The sequence below is a fragment of the Carassius gibelio genome, chromosome A4, assembly GCF_023724105.1.
Source record: "Carassius gibelio isolate Cgi1373 ecotype wild population from Czech Republic chromosome A4, carGib1.2-hapl.c, whole genome shotgun sequence".
Classification (NCBI taxonomy): domain Eukaryota; kingdom Metazoa; phylum Chordata; class Actinopteri; order Cypriniformes; family Cyprinidae; genus Carassius; species Carassius gibelio.
The window spans coordinates 2,193,168-2,206,038 of NC_068374.1; the positions used below are offsets into that span (position 1 = coordinate 2,193,168).

At 41.4% G+C, this 12,871-nt stretch overlaps 1 long non-coding RNA gene across 2 annotated transcripts; it reads right to left on the reverse strand.

Moving 5' to 3' along the window:
- Positions 1-10,791: 10,791 nt before the first annotated feature.
- Positions 10,792-12,539, reverse strand: LOC127968660 (uncharacterized). Of its 2 annotated transcripts, XR_008156044.1 has the most exons (4): positions 11,855-12,539; positions 11,400-11,769; positions 11,105-11,220; positions 10,792-11,011 (listed from the first exon to the last, which is right to left on the reverse strand). It is a non-coding gene; the product is annotated as an uncharacterized LOC127968660 (long non-coding RNA). The 2 variants fall into 2 exon arrangements; XR_008156042.1 differs by lacking the exon at positions 10,792-11,011 and having other exon boundaries at positions 11,022-11,220; positions 11,855-12,525.
- Between the last annotated feature and the right edge of the window lie 332 nt (positions 12,540-12,871).

Here is a 12,871-nt window from a genome sequence, read left to right on the forward strand (position 1 = left end):
AATCTGAAATATATATTTTTTGACTGGATATTTTCATGGGTGGGGGCCATGGGGGCCCATCAGGACTGCCTATGCATAGGGCCCAGGATCTTGTGTAACGCCCCTGTTAGCTTTAACCCTAATTATACACACTTGAACCTAATCAAGCTCTTACTAGACACACTAATCTTGCAGGTGTTTTAAGGCCAGTTGGAGCTAAACTTTTCAGGACATTGGCCCTTCAGGATGTAGTTTGGAGACCCCTGTCCTACAGAGTTGTTACTTTGCACATGCTTTTTGATCATTACAAATAATAATGTAAATTAATTTTCTTAGAATAGGAGATATGCTGTCTCGCTCATCACAAACATTATCAGTAGTTAAGTATGTGGTCTTGAAGAGGACCCTTTTTTCTCTCATTTGGACTCGGACTTGACTTGGACTCGAAACTATTGGACTTGGACTTGACTTGGACTCGAACCTCTTTGGACTCGGTCTTGACTCGGTCTCGACTAGTCCTGGACTTGGACTCGACAAAGCTGGACTTGACTACAGCTCTAGACTGCGGTAGTTCCTAAACAGAGATGGAACAACTAACAATGCAATGTCAGACAGAAGAAATTCTGTCAAGGGAAAGACAGGTTTTCTAAAAGGGATGAATGGACTATGGAAAAAAAATCATACAGGATTACTCGAAGGCGATCTCATGTATTCAGCAAATAACCCAGTACAAGAACTCACTAGATTAGCATGCAACATGAGTACTGAACCTAGTGTCACCTTGATTGACGCAGGGTACTGGAGGAACTTCAGCACCTGGGGAACTTGATGGTTGATGTACGCAACCATCGCAGTGTTGTCTGTCCAGATGAGAACATATGCTTGCCCTGAAGCAGCTGTCAGAACCAGAGTAGGGCAAGTAGTACCACTAGCAACTTGAGGCAATTGATACGCCACTGTGGTTGAGTTCTTGAACAGGAGCCAGAGGCAGACTGCCTGTGGCATTCAGAACCCCAGCCAAATCTGGAGGCATCTGTTGTGATAATAACATGCCTTGATACTTGCTCTAATGCCACTCCTGCCTCTAGAAAAGCAAGGTCTGACCAAGGGTTCAATAAGCGGCAACAGATTGGCGTAATGCTCACCCAATGTATCCCAAACTTTAAGCTCATTGGCTTCAAAAACAGCAAGTCAAGTTGAGCTTTATTGTTATTCCGCTACATGTGTAGAATTACAGTGGAGAAAAATGTTGTGTCTCACAGGACCTGGGATCTACATAAATACAGACATACAACAATGGAGTAAAATGTAACCACCTCTCAGTGAAATGTAGTTTTTACGTTACTTTATTGATAAAATCATCAGAGAGATTAGGAGAGAGAGCAAAAGATTATGTGCTTTCTGAACAAAATTTTGCATGTAATTTTGGCCAAAACACAGTAGTAAGTCTCCATTGTTTGCATATTTCAGAAGCATACCAGAAGTAGTAGATCATCTGGGTACGTTTTTCCTATTCTTTGCATAATGTTTTCCCCTGCTAGCCTATATAGTAGGGAAGCATGTGATTTCGGGTACAGCCAATCACTTGCTTTATTCTTGAAAGAATCAGCCATTTGAACAAATCGATTGAATGAATGAATAATTCAGTGATAGAAAACAACGACTTGCTGCAACCTACTGGTGGTTTTAGTTTCATTTTTTAATATATAGTTTCAGTTAAATAATTTAATAATTCTAGATTAATTACTATATTCATAAACAAATATTGTTTATTGTATAATATTGAATACATTTAAATGCATTTATGCCACCACTGAACCTCAACAGTTTGTAATAAATGCCACTTTTGTGTTCTTCGGTGCACCTCTGTGGTGAAACGTTTAATTGTTGATACTGATTTAAATTTTATTGGTAACTTACTTTCCAGTTGTATCTAATTCTAACTAAATATATTGTTTCATTTTATAAAAGAAATATACATGTATGAATTCGACATGAAATATTGAATCAACTGAATCATTAGATGAAACAATTGATTCTTATTTTTAAAAAGTCCTGTTTCTCCATCACTACTCGCCACTTAACAAATTCGTGTTCATGAAGAACCGACTGTCAGATGCGCTTTACTAACAAAATAACCACAATAACAATAATTCGTTTTACAATAAAATTAAACTTTAATTTGGTCCACACTTAAAAAGAAACACACACAAACACACACACTGTGCTGACAAACTGCCTGGGAGCTCCTCAGTGGTGAAACTCCTCCTCCTTCAGTCAGTGATGAACCAGGTGGAACAAATCTTCCAGGTAATCTGAGCGTGCCAGTACCTGGCTCTGTTGTTGCCTTTAGACCGCAGTCAAAGGAGCATTTAGAGCACCACAAGACCAAGGAAACCATCTTTGGGACTGTGACTGGAGCAGTGATGGCAGGAAATGACAATAGCTCTGGTAGTGAACCGGAAATGGAAAATGAATCGTGTAGCTGGAGAACAGGAGGGAATGATTGGTGGAAAGTAGTAAATTGGAAAAGAAAAAAAAACAAAGAAAAAAAAAAAATATTGGAAAAAAGGGACTATGTAAAAAGAGGAAAGCAGTTCAGATCAGTGGACGGATCAGTGTAGTGATGCTATACATAATAGGAATACATAATAGGAATAAAGCATTTAGAAAAATGTAAAAGTCTAATTTATTTGAAGATTTTATTAAATATAGCTGAAGTAAGAAGAATAGTAAGAGGAGCTAAAAAGAAGTACTGGAGAGATTGGTGTACTACAATAGGAGATGATATTGAAGTGAGTGAAGTATGGGGATCAATTAGGAAAATGGGTTTCCTGTTTTAAAAAATGATGAAGAAAGAATAGCCGTGACAGATAATGAAAAAGCTGAAACGTTGGCTAAAGTTTTTGTTAAAGTCCATAATGATGATAATGTATCAGAGGATATTAAAAAGAGTAGAAATCAGAACAAAAATAAATATCCAGATATAACGAAGAAAAGAAGACCTTCTGGTGATGCTTTAGATGCAGAGTTTACTATGTATGAATTAAAGATGGCACTAGGGGGAGTTAAACATTCATTTCCTGATATATGTTATGTAATGATCCAACATTTATCAGATCTTTAAATATTATTTTAAATCTTTTCAATAAGGTATGGAATGCAGGGAAGATTCCTTCTTCATGGAAGCATGGGATAATTGTACCAGTTGGCAAACCTGGAAAGGATAAATCTAATCCAATTAATTATAGGCCAATTGCTTTAACTTCTTATTTATGTAAACTGGTGGAAAAAATTATCATACGTAGGCTAAATTATATATGGGAAATAAAAGTTCTTATATCACCATATCAGAGTGGATTTAGGGCAGGTCGGAATACTATGGACGCTTTTTTAAGTTTAGAAGGCGATGTTAGGAAAGCTCAGGCAAATAAAGAAGTTTTGGTGGGGTTTTTAACTAATTAAACTTAATGCATGGGAATTGGAGGAAAGCTATACAACTGGATTATGGATTTCCTTTTAGAAAGAACAATACAAGTTAATGATAGGAGTCGAGTATTCTAAGACTTACACAATAGATAATGGAACTCCACAAGGAAGTGTTTGTAGCCCAGTATTTTTTAATATTATGATCAATTATATTTTTAGTAATTTTAAGGGTGATATTGGAAGGGCATTATTTGCAGAAGACGGGGCAATATGGAAAAGAGGACGTAATATTGCATGTGTGTCCCAAAGATTACAAAAAGCTGTAGATAAAGTGGAGGTATGGGCAAATAATTGGAGTTTTAGATTATCTGTGGCTAAAACTCAAGTTATGTTTAACAAAAGGGAAAAAAGTATTTTCAGATGTTTATCTGGGATAGAATGGGGAGCTTGTAGATTGTCTTTGAAAATAATTTATTGTACATTAATCAGACCAAGTTTAGATTATGGAAGCATTTATTATGGATTTGCAACTGAAAGTACTCTGAAAAAGATTGAAACAATGCAGAGTCAAGCTTTAAGAATATGTTGCGGAGCGTTTAAAACATCTCCCATTGCTGCCATGCAGGTAGAAGTTGGGGAAGCTCCTTTACACCTTCGTAGACATACAATGAGAATGAATTATTGGATTAATTTAATTGAAGAATGCTGGGAGCATGGAAATAAAAATATTAAAAGCTTTGGGTGGATTGCTGCAAAGGGAAGCAGGAGTAGTTGGTATTGCTGATTGTGATGTTAGTCCAACTGTGATAGTATCCAGAATTCCACCATGTTTTTTCCTATGCCTATTGTAGATTTTCAGATACAAATAAAAATGAAAAATGAGAAAGCTACCCCTAAGAACATTATTGTCCAGCAGTAGATCAGATTTATTCATCATGGTTAAATACATACACTGATGGTTCTAAAGAACCTATCTCTGGTAGAACTGCTGCTGCAGTATACATTCTACAATTTCAAATTAGCATTAGGAAAAGAATAACTGATCACGTATCCGTCTATGCAACTGAATTAATTGCTATGATGGTAGCCCTTCAGTGGGTAGAGTCTTGCAAGTGGATTAAAATCATCAAGGCAAGACATTACATATGAGATTCTTGCAAGTTTGTTAAGAGTAAGTAAAGTAAGCTTGATAAAATGTTTGTGGGTTCCTGCTCATGTGGGAGTGGAGGCTAATGAAGTGGTTGATTAGCTTGCTAAGCAAGCGCCTAAACATACAGAAATTTATAAACAATAATTTCAGATTAAATATTAACTGTTTTACTCATTTTCGCAAATGAGATAGTTTCCAATCAAAGCCTCAGTGGAAATGTAGTGCACCCCACAACAGTGAATCTTTACTGAATGATAACATGGTTCTAAATGAATCAAGTGAGTCAGTATACACACTCACCTCACGCAGCAAACGACTCACTTTCCTCAGCGAACGAATCACTTTCCTCACGCAGCAAACGACTCACTTTCCTCAGCGAACGACTCACTTTCCTCACGCAGCGAACGACTCGCTTTCCTCACGCAGCGAACGACTCGCTTTCCTCACGCAGCGAACAACTCACTTTACTCACTCAGCGAACGACTCACTTTCCTCAGCGAATGAATCACTTTCCTCACGCAGCGAACGACTCACTTTCCTCACGCAGCGAACAACTCGCTTTCCTCGCGCAGCGAACAACTCACTTTACTCACTCAGCGAACGAATCACTTTCCTCAGCGAATGAATCACTTTCCTCACGCAGCGAACGACTCACTTTCCTCAGTGAAGGAAATCAATTTCCTCACGCAGCGAACGACTCACGCAGCGAACGACTCACTTTCCTCACGCAGCGAACATCTCACTTTCCTCACGCAGTGAACGACTCACGCAGCGAACGACTCACTTTCCTCAGTGAACGAATCACTTTCCTCACACAGTGAATGACTCACGAAGTGAACGACTCCCTTTCCTCAGCGAATGACTCATGCAGCGAACGACTCACTTTCCTCACGCAGCCGGAGACCCACTTTCCGCAGCCGGAGACTCACTTTCCTCACACAGCAGACTGACTCTCTCTTCATGTAGGGACCGAATATTATAATTAATTCAATTCAAGTTTATTTATATAGTGCTTTTTACAATACAAATCGTTACGAAGCAACTTTACAGAAAATTATGTTTCTACAATATTTAGTAATAGCTTATATGACAGTGGTGACTGTCAGTTTGTGCACGTATGACAGGATTTTTCAGACAATAAACATTATTAATATTATTAATAATTAATAATAATTATATGATGCAGTCACACTTGTAGCAATAATTGTTAGTTCTGTTGTTGATTCAGGGTTAGCATCATCTGGGGTCCTCTGAGGGTCAGCATCATCTTCTCAGGTGTTCTGGATCCAGACTGGAGCTTGTGTAAATCCTAGTTACCTAGTTATAATTAAAGTGACTTTTATATTACATCCAAACGAATATTTAGATATAATATTTAAATATTCAAAAATGTGTACATTTCAATAAAATGAAATAATTGCCTATTGCAAATTTATGAATGCATGGTTAACTTTTTTTTCTGCAGTCACTAGGCTATATGTACTGAGACATTTAAATCACAACAGATAATCCAGAGCCTCGTCACATTCCAGCTGAACTACCAGAGCCTCGTCACATCTCATCTGAATTTCCAGAGTCTAGTCTCGTCCTATCTGTTGCTCCCCCAATGTTCTCTCAGCCTGTTGTGTTGCTGTCAAGGAGACTGTTACTGCTGTGGAACCTCCAGAGGTGGCGGAAACTGCTGCAGAACCTTCCAAGATGTCAGTAGTATCCATCCTTGAACTCTCCTCTTGTCCTGTCACGGCAATGGAGCCCATCTATGAACTCATTGCCTGTCCTGTTATGGCCAAGGTGGCCGCTCAGGAACTCACTGCTTGTCCTGTCACAGCTACAGCAGCCATCCACGAACTTATCGCCTATCCTGTCGTGAAGCTGAAGAAGTCTCATATGGAGCAACCCAAATAGTATGGCTGCTGCTGTGAATGCCATATGCCCCAGGAGCCTCTGAAACAATTTCAGTGGAACCGCTCTCTTGCCCTCAAATTGTCTGAGGCAATTCAACAGTGACTACACATGCTCGTTCGTACAGAGAAAAAATAATCCTCTGCACAGGGGAGAGTTTGCTCTTTTCCAAGTTGGCCCTGAAGACCCAGATGAGCGAGGTATCTGAGCACCAGATCCCTGTACTTGCACAACCATGCTCGAGAGTGAACTAGAATCAGCCAGTCTTCGAGATAGTTGAGGATATGGACACCTTGTTCCCAGAGAGGAGCCAGGGTTCCCTCCGCGACCTTCGTAAAGACACGGGGAGACAGGGCCAACACAAATGGGTGAACCTTGTACTGAAATGCCTGCCCCTCGAAAGCAAATGGAAGAAATGGTCTGTGTCGAGGAAGAATGTAGACATGAAAGTACACGTCCTTCAGGTTGATTGCTGCAAACTAATCCAAACGGACAAATGTATTTGAAAATGCAATTAGGCATTAGCATCTTGAACGGAAGTCTGTGAAATGCTCGGTTCTATGCATGCAAGTCCAGGATTGGTCGTAACCCACCTGTTTTCTTGGGTACTATGAAGTAGGGGCTGTAAAAGCCGGACTTCATGTCAGCTGGATGGACCGGCTCTGTCGCGCCCTTTAACAGCAGGGTTGCGACCTCCACGCGCATGACAGGAGCATCATTGCCCACCAACGTCGCACCAACTACCCAAAAGCTGGGGGGACGCCGGGCAAACTGAATCCGTAGCCGAGCCTTATCGTTCGGATGAGCTAGCGGGATTGCCTGGGGAGCTCTCAGAAATCAATACAGCGGGGTCACGGGAACTACAGGCGTACCCACAGTGGGGCAGCGAGGTGAAACAGACAGCCCCGGCATGGGAGGCATACAATCCCTTAGCAGGGGCAGGGGTGCAAGCACTCGTCTGCGGCCTCTTGGGACCCAGAGGTAGAGGAAACAGCTCTTAAATGAAGGTTTGGAGAAACAAAAAGAAAACAAGAACAAAGGATTCTTCCCAGCCCTCTTCTGGGGGAAGGAGTGGTCCTGCTACCATGAGTATGACGAGCTGACATACTCAACTCTGGGTCGCCCGGCTGCGCCGCCCTTCTGCGGCCATCTCCTTGCTGTGGCCGGGGTGAAGGCTAATGCTGTGGCCGAACGGGAGTGGGGGAGACTGCAGGGTGGCTCCTTCAGCAACGAGCAGGCACGGCGTCGCTGAAGAGGCCGGCCTGCGAGACCTAGAGTTGAGGAGCTGATGCTCTCAGCTGCACGGGAAAGCACAGCTGTCAGCTCGGGATCAGACTCGGGCAACACTGGCACTCCTGAGGGAGGCAACGCAGCCGAATCCTCATCTCCAGAGGACTCAAGCCCGCCTTGTGATGCGGCGATCGACATTAGGTCTTCCTCCCGAGCCCCGAATTAGATGTCAGGACCCTGAGAGGGTCCAGCAAACCCATCCAGAAACTCAACTGGCTGCGGCATTTGTGAGGGGGGGTGGCCCGAGGAGGCTGGGTAGTCAGGGAAGCCCACACGGTAACCCTGAGATCACCTGTTATGATCCTAGGTATGTTTTGTGTGGGTGTTGTTTCGTATATATGTGCAGGGATTGGCTGTCGCCAGGAGTCTGGTGGATCTACTGATTGTCCGCTTTTAAAAAGGTGGCACTTGCCAAAGAGATCGAGCTCATTCTGGCGTTGGCTTGTTCGCGTGAAGAGCTCCGGATTCCTCCTCCCGTCGGCAGATCCCATAATCTTCTGTTTATTGTGTTTGTTTGTTTATGATGATTTAATTTGGTTCTGTTTTAGGAGCGTAGGGGTGTCCTGCCATTTACTTTGGTCTGGTTTGTGATTTGTTTATTTATAGGGAGTTAGGGAAGTCACTTTGTAATTTTGTTTATTCCCTGATTAGGTAATTTATATATGTTTGGTTTTAAGTTTATTTTGTTTATTATTTTGGCCTTGGGGCACCCTGAAGTCGTTGCTCCTTAATTTAATTATTCTTTTCACTTTAAATAAATACTTTTGTGGAACTTAGTTATGTGTTGTTGGTGATCTGGGGGGGACTTATTCTGATTTAATGTTAGAATCTGTTTTGCTTATGGCTTTCTATGGCTTTCTTAGAGGTGGCGAGTTTTCAACACGCACAAATTCCTTCAATCCGTCACATGACCTCACAATATCAGACGTTTCAATTTCAAACACCATATTGCTAAAGCACTCAAAAACTGACAGGAACAGAGAAGGTTCTGTTGTGTACATTTCTGAATCTAACTCTGCTTTTTGTCCTCTGTCGTCTATGTTGGCTTATCTGAGGAGCCGTCCACAAGCTCGTCTGGAGGACCCATTATTATCTCCGCTTGCTTTGTCAATACTGCGGGCTCCCCCCCGAGTATTATTCGGCTCATTCACTGCGCATAGGGGCTGCTACAAATGCAGCTTCTTCTACTCCTGTTTCTACCCTTAAAGCTATGGGAAGATGGTCTTCGGCAGCTTATGAACGGTACCTCCGGCCAGATACTCGAGCCATCCTTGATGCTCAAAAAGCTATGAGTGATGCTTATGATCTATAGTGAAATAAATATTGCTTCACTAACTAATGGGCTTGTTTAATTACGCCTTGTTAGCTCTGCTTCCTTCATCTGCTTGCTTCACGTTAATCTATTGGCTTTATCTTTACTAAATAAGATTGGCTTCTCTAAAACGCTAATTTTGATCCTCTGCTGGCTCTCCGATTTAGCCTGGTATGGTCTGTTTAGGGGGGAATTTTATTTGCTGCTCTCCCAGTTTTAAATGGGAGATTGTCCCCAGAAGCTGCTGCTGTTACCTGACTAGCTTTCATGGAACTCATGAAAAGTATGGGTAACTTAGCCATACCATACCGCCAATGTAACTTTAACAATCATGCAAATAATCATGCAAAGCTATACAAAATTTTGACTAAAGAATTGTCTATGGTATTTTTGACTCAAGTGGTCCTGACTGAATTGATTTTCAATTTATTATACTTTAAATTATCATTTATTTTTGATGCAAAGCTGAATTTTTAGGATAATTATCACACAATCCTTTAGAAATCATTCTAATGATGATTCATTATCAAAGTTGGAAACAGTTCTGCTTAATATTTTTTCAGAAAATGTGATACTTTTTTAGGATACTTTGAGGAATAAAAAGTAAAACAAAACAAAAAAACATAACTGCTGCTGCTTTTTTTAAAAATAAAAATATTTTGTAACAACAATATACACTACTGGACAGTAATTTTTTTTCTTTTTTAAATAAAATCAATACTTTTATTCAGCAAGGATATGTTAAATTGATAAAAAGTGATAGTAAATAAGATTTGTATTATTAGATTTTTTTTCTTTTTAATCTTTTATTCATCAAATATATTAGACAGCAGAACTGTTTGCAACACTAAAAAAAAAAATCAGAATATTAGAATGATTTCTAAATGATCATGTGATAGACTGGATGTCACATGTGACACTGAAGAATGGAGTAATGATGCCATTTTTATTTTTATTTAATCACTAATATAATAAAAATAAATAAAAAACACCCTGCAAAAATTAACCCTTCCTATTATGGCCTCATTAACATCAACAAGGACGGACACCTGAAAGCTGTGAAACAGGTTTATTACCCGTGTTAAGGGAACAGGTGGAACCAATATACCCTGCTGAAAGTTACAAACCATTTTTCTTTAATAGGTGATGTGGGGAAGGGTGCAGAACCTAAATCTATTGTTTTGCCCTTTTAGTGGTAGAGGCAGAGGATGGTGAAGCAACTCCAGTTAAAACACGGGCTCTGAGATCTTACGCCCGTGATTCCTGCACGTCCAAGCGGGCCCCACACCTGCTTCCAGTACAATGCATTATTTGCAAACACGAGAAGTACAAGGTTCAGTCACACAGCAGGAAAAGGTTAAAAGAAAATCTAACACAGTGTGAAGCACTCCATGCCGGGAAATTGCTACTCGCCGCTGAAGGGAAAAGGGACGAGTCTCTCCTTCTCCAGATCCAAGACAGGGACTTGGTGGCTAGTGAAGCACGGTATCACTTCACTTGCTATCGAGATTATACCCGGTATCTGACCACACACAAAATTGAGAGAACAGAAACAAACATATATCATCCCTTCTTGAAGTTCCTAAAGGCATCCACAACCTACCTTGTATATGTGGACAATCTGTCAGCTGACGAGACTCTGCATGAAGTTGCCTTCTCCTCTGCTTCCTCCTCATCTGAAGAAGGTGAAGGAGAAATGACAAGTCAAGGAAATATAGATAACGCCACCAACACCACGGATGATTCTCGGGAGTTATATCACGCAGCAATGAGACTTAAAGAAATAATTCAAAATACATCAAAAATATACCCAAAGCTACCATGGCCTCCAACAGCAAGTGATCTCACACTGGAAAATGGCATGAGTGTAGTGCCTCACCAACTTTTTAACTTCATTGCATGGATATCAGGAATGTCATCACAACCATCAGATGAACGTGTTGATGTCACTTCAGGGGACAACAGAAAGATAGTGTCCACTTGTCAGGACATTATTACCCTGGCAACCAGAGGAAGGTGGCTCATGCCTAAACAGTGCTCACTTGCAATGGCAGTTCGGCATATGACTGGCTCTGCACAGCTTATAGGGCTGTTAAATGGTCTGGGTCACTGCTCATCTAATTCCCAGGTCCTTGAGCATGATACTGCCCTTGCTCATCTACAAATGGAGAGGGGAGAAATATACATCCCTGAAAAAAATCAGTGATGAAGTGCCTGTGACTCTTGTCTGGGACAATAATGACTTTGGAGAGGAGACTCTTTCAGGTAAAGGGACAACACATAACACCACTGGTATAATAATTCAGAGGGCCATAAATAGTTATACAGCATCCTTACCAGACACATTACCCAGACAGAGAACACGAGAGCGGTCGGTTCATCCTCCTCCACTGAATCTTTCAACATACACAAGAGGAAAGCGGTCTGGTCCACAGAACTTTGCATTGAAGACTGATCTCCATCAGGACCAATACAGATATGCCCAAACTACCGGTAGAAGAATTGATGCTGCATTCTTTTTACTGAAAGTACCTGAGGCCCAGCACAAAATCCTTCCTGGATGGACAGGGTATAATATAATGTTGAAGGAAGACACAGTACTACCACCATCTACACATATTGGCTACCTCCCAGTGATTGACGCCAGTCCGACTGATCTCAACACTGTCCACACCATCCTGAGCCGCTCCATTGCCATTGCTGACAGCTTGAAACAAAAAGAAGTTGTTTTAGTTATGGATCAAGCCATATACGCCAAGGCCCAAGAGATCCGTTGGCAAACAGATTCTTACTCTGAGAGAATCGTAGTGAGGATGGGAGAGTTCCACACAGCAATGGCGTATCTGTCATGCATAGGAAAGTTGTATGGTGATGCAGGCTTTCAGGACATCTTGATTGAGCTCAATCGATGGAGTGATCTCCGGCCATCACTACAACAGGAGCATACGGGCTCACAAACTCCTGACGGAAGCACTCCAGAAACTGCGATGGTGGGCATACTTGGACACACTCACACAAGAACAAAATGCAGCTGCTTTAAAAGTGGCAACAGATCTGCAGGAGTGTTTTCCCTCTGAAGAGTTCAAGGGCATGCTAACATCAGACACATTTCAGCAGTTACTGCAAGGTTATGAAGAATTTGTGGTGAAAAACAACTGTAACCACACATTTGCATTTTGGAGCACATACATTGACATGATGGAAGATTTGCTTCTTTTCATCAGGGCAACAAGAGAGGGGAACTGGGCTCTCCATTTGTCCACTGTGCAAAGTATGCTGCCCTGGTTTTTTGCCTGTGACAAAGTAAATTATGCAAGGTATTTGACGGCATATTGGGCTGAAATGACCAACCTGGAAGACACACACCCTTCAGCACACCAGCAGCTTCTTTCAGGTGACTTTGTGGCACAAAGACATCAAAGTCATGGTTTTGCCGAGCCCAGCATGTGATCAAGTCATTGAGCAAACAGCCAATCGTGACTCGAAGACAAAGGGAGGCATCAGTGGGTTCTCTCTGAACAAGGGTGCAGTTCACCGCTGGACCCTAACACAACATGAGCGGGCAGCAATCACTTTTCAATGCAAAACAATGGCAGTAAAAGTGCCCGGTAGGACATCTTAACTCTGAGCTAGACAACACCAGAATGCAGAGAGATCAGGCTGATGTGATGAACATTGTGGCCACTATCCAAAATATGGTTAACCCTTTTGACCCATTGCTGGATGGAGATTCTCTTTGTCACATCTCTTCTGGCCAACAGGCATCAGAAAATGTTGCCACAGACTTACTAGGGGCTAAACAAAGAGGT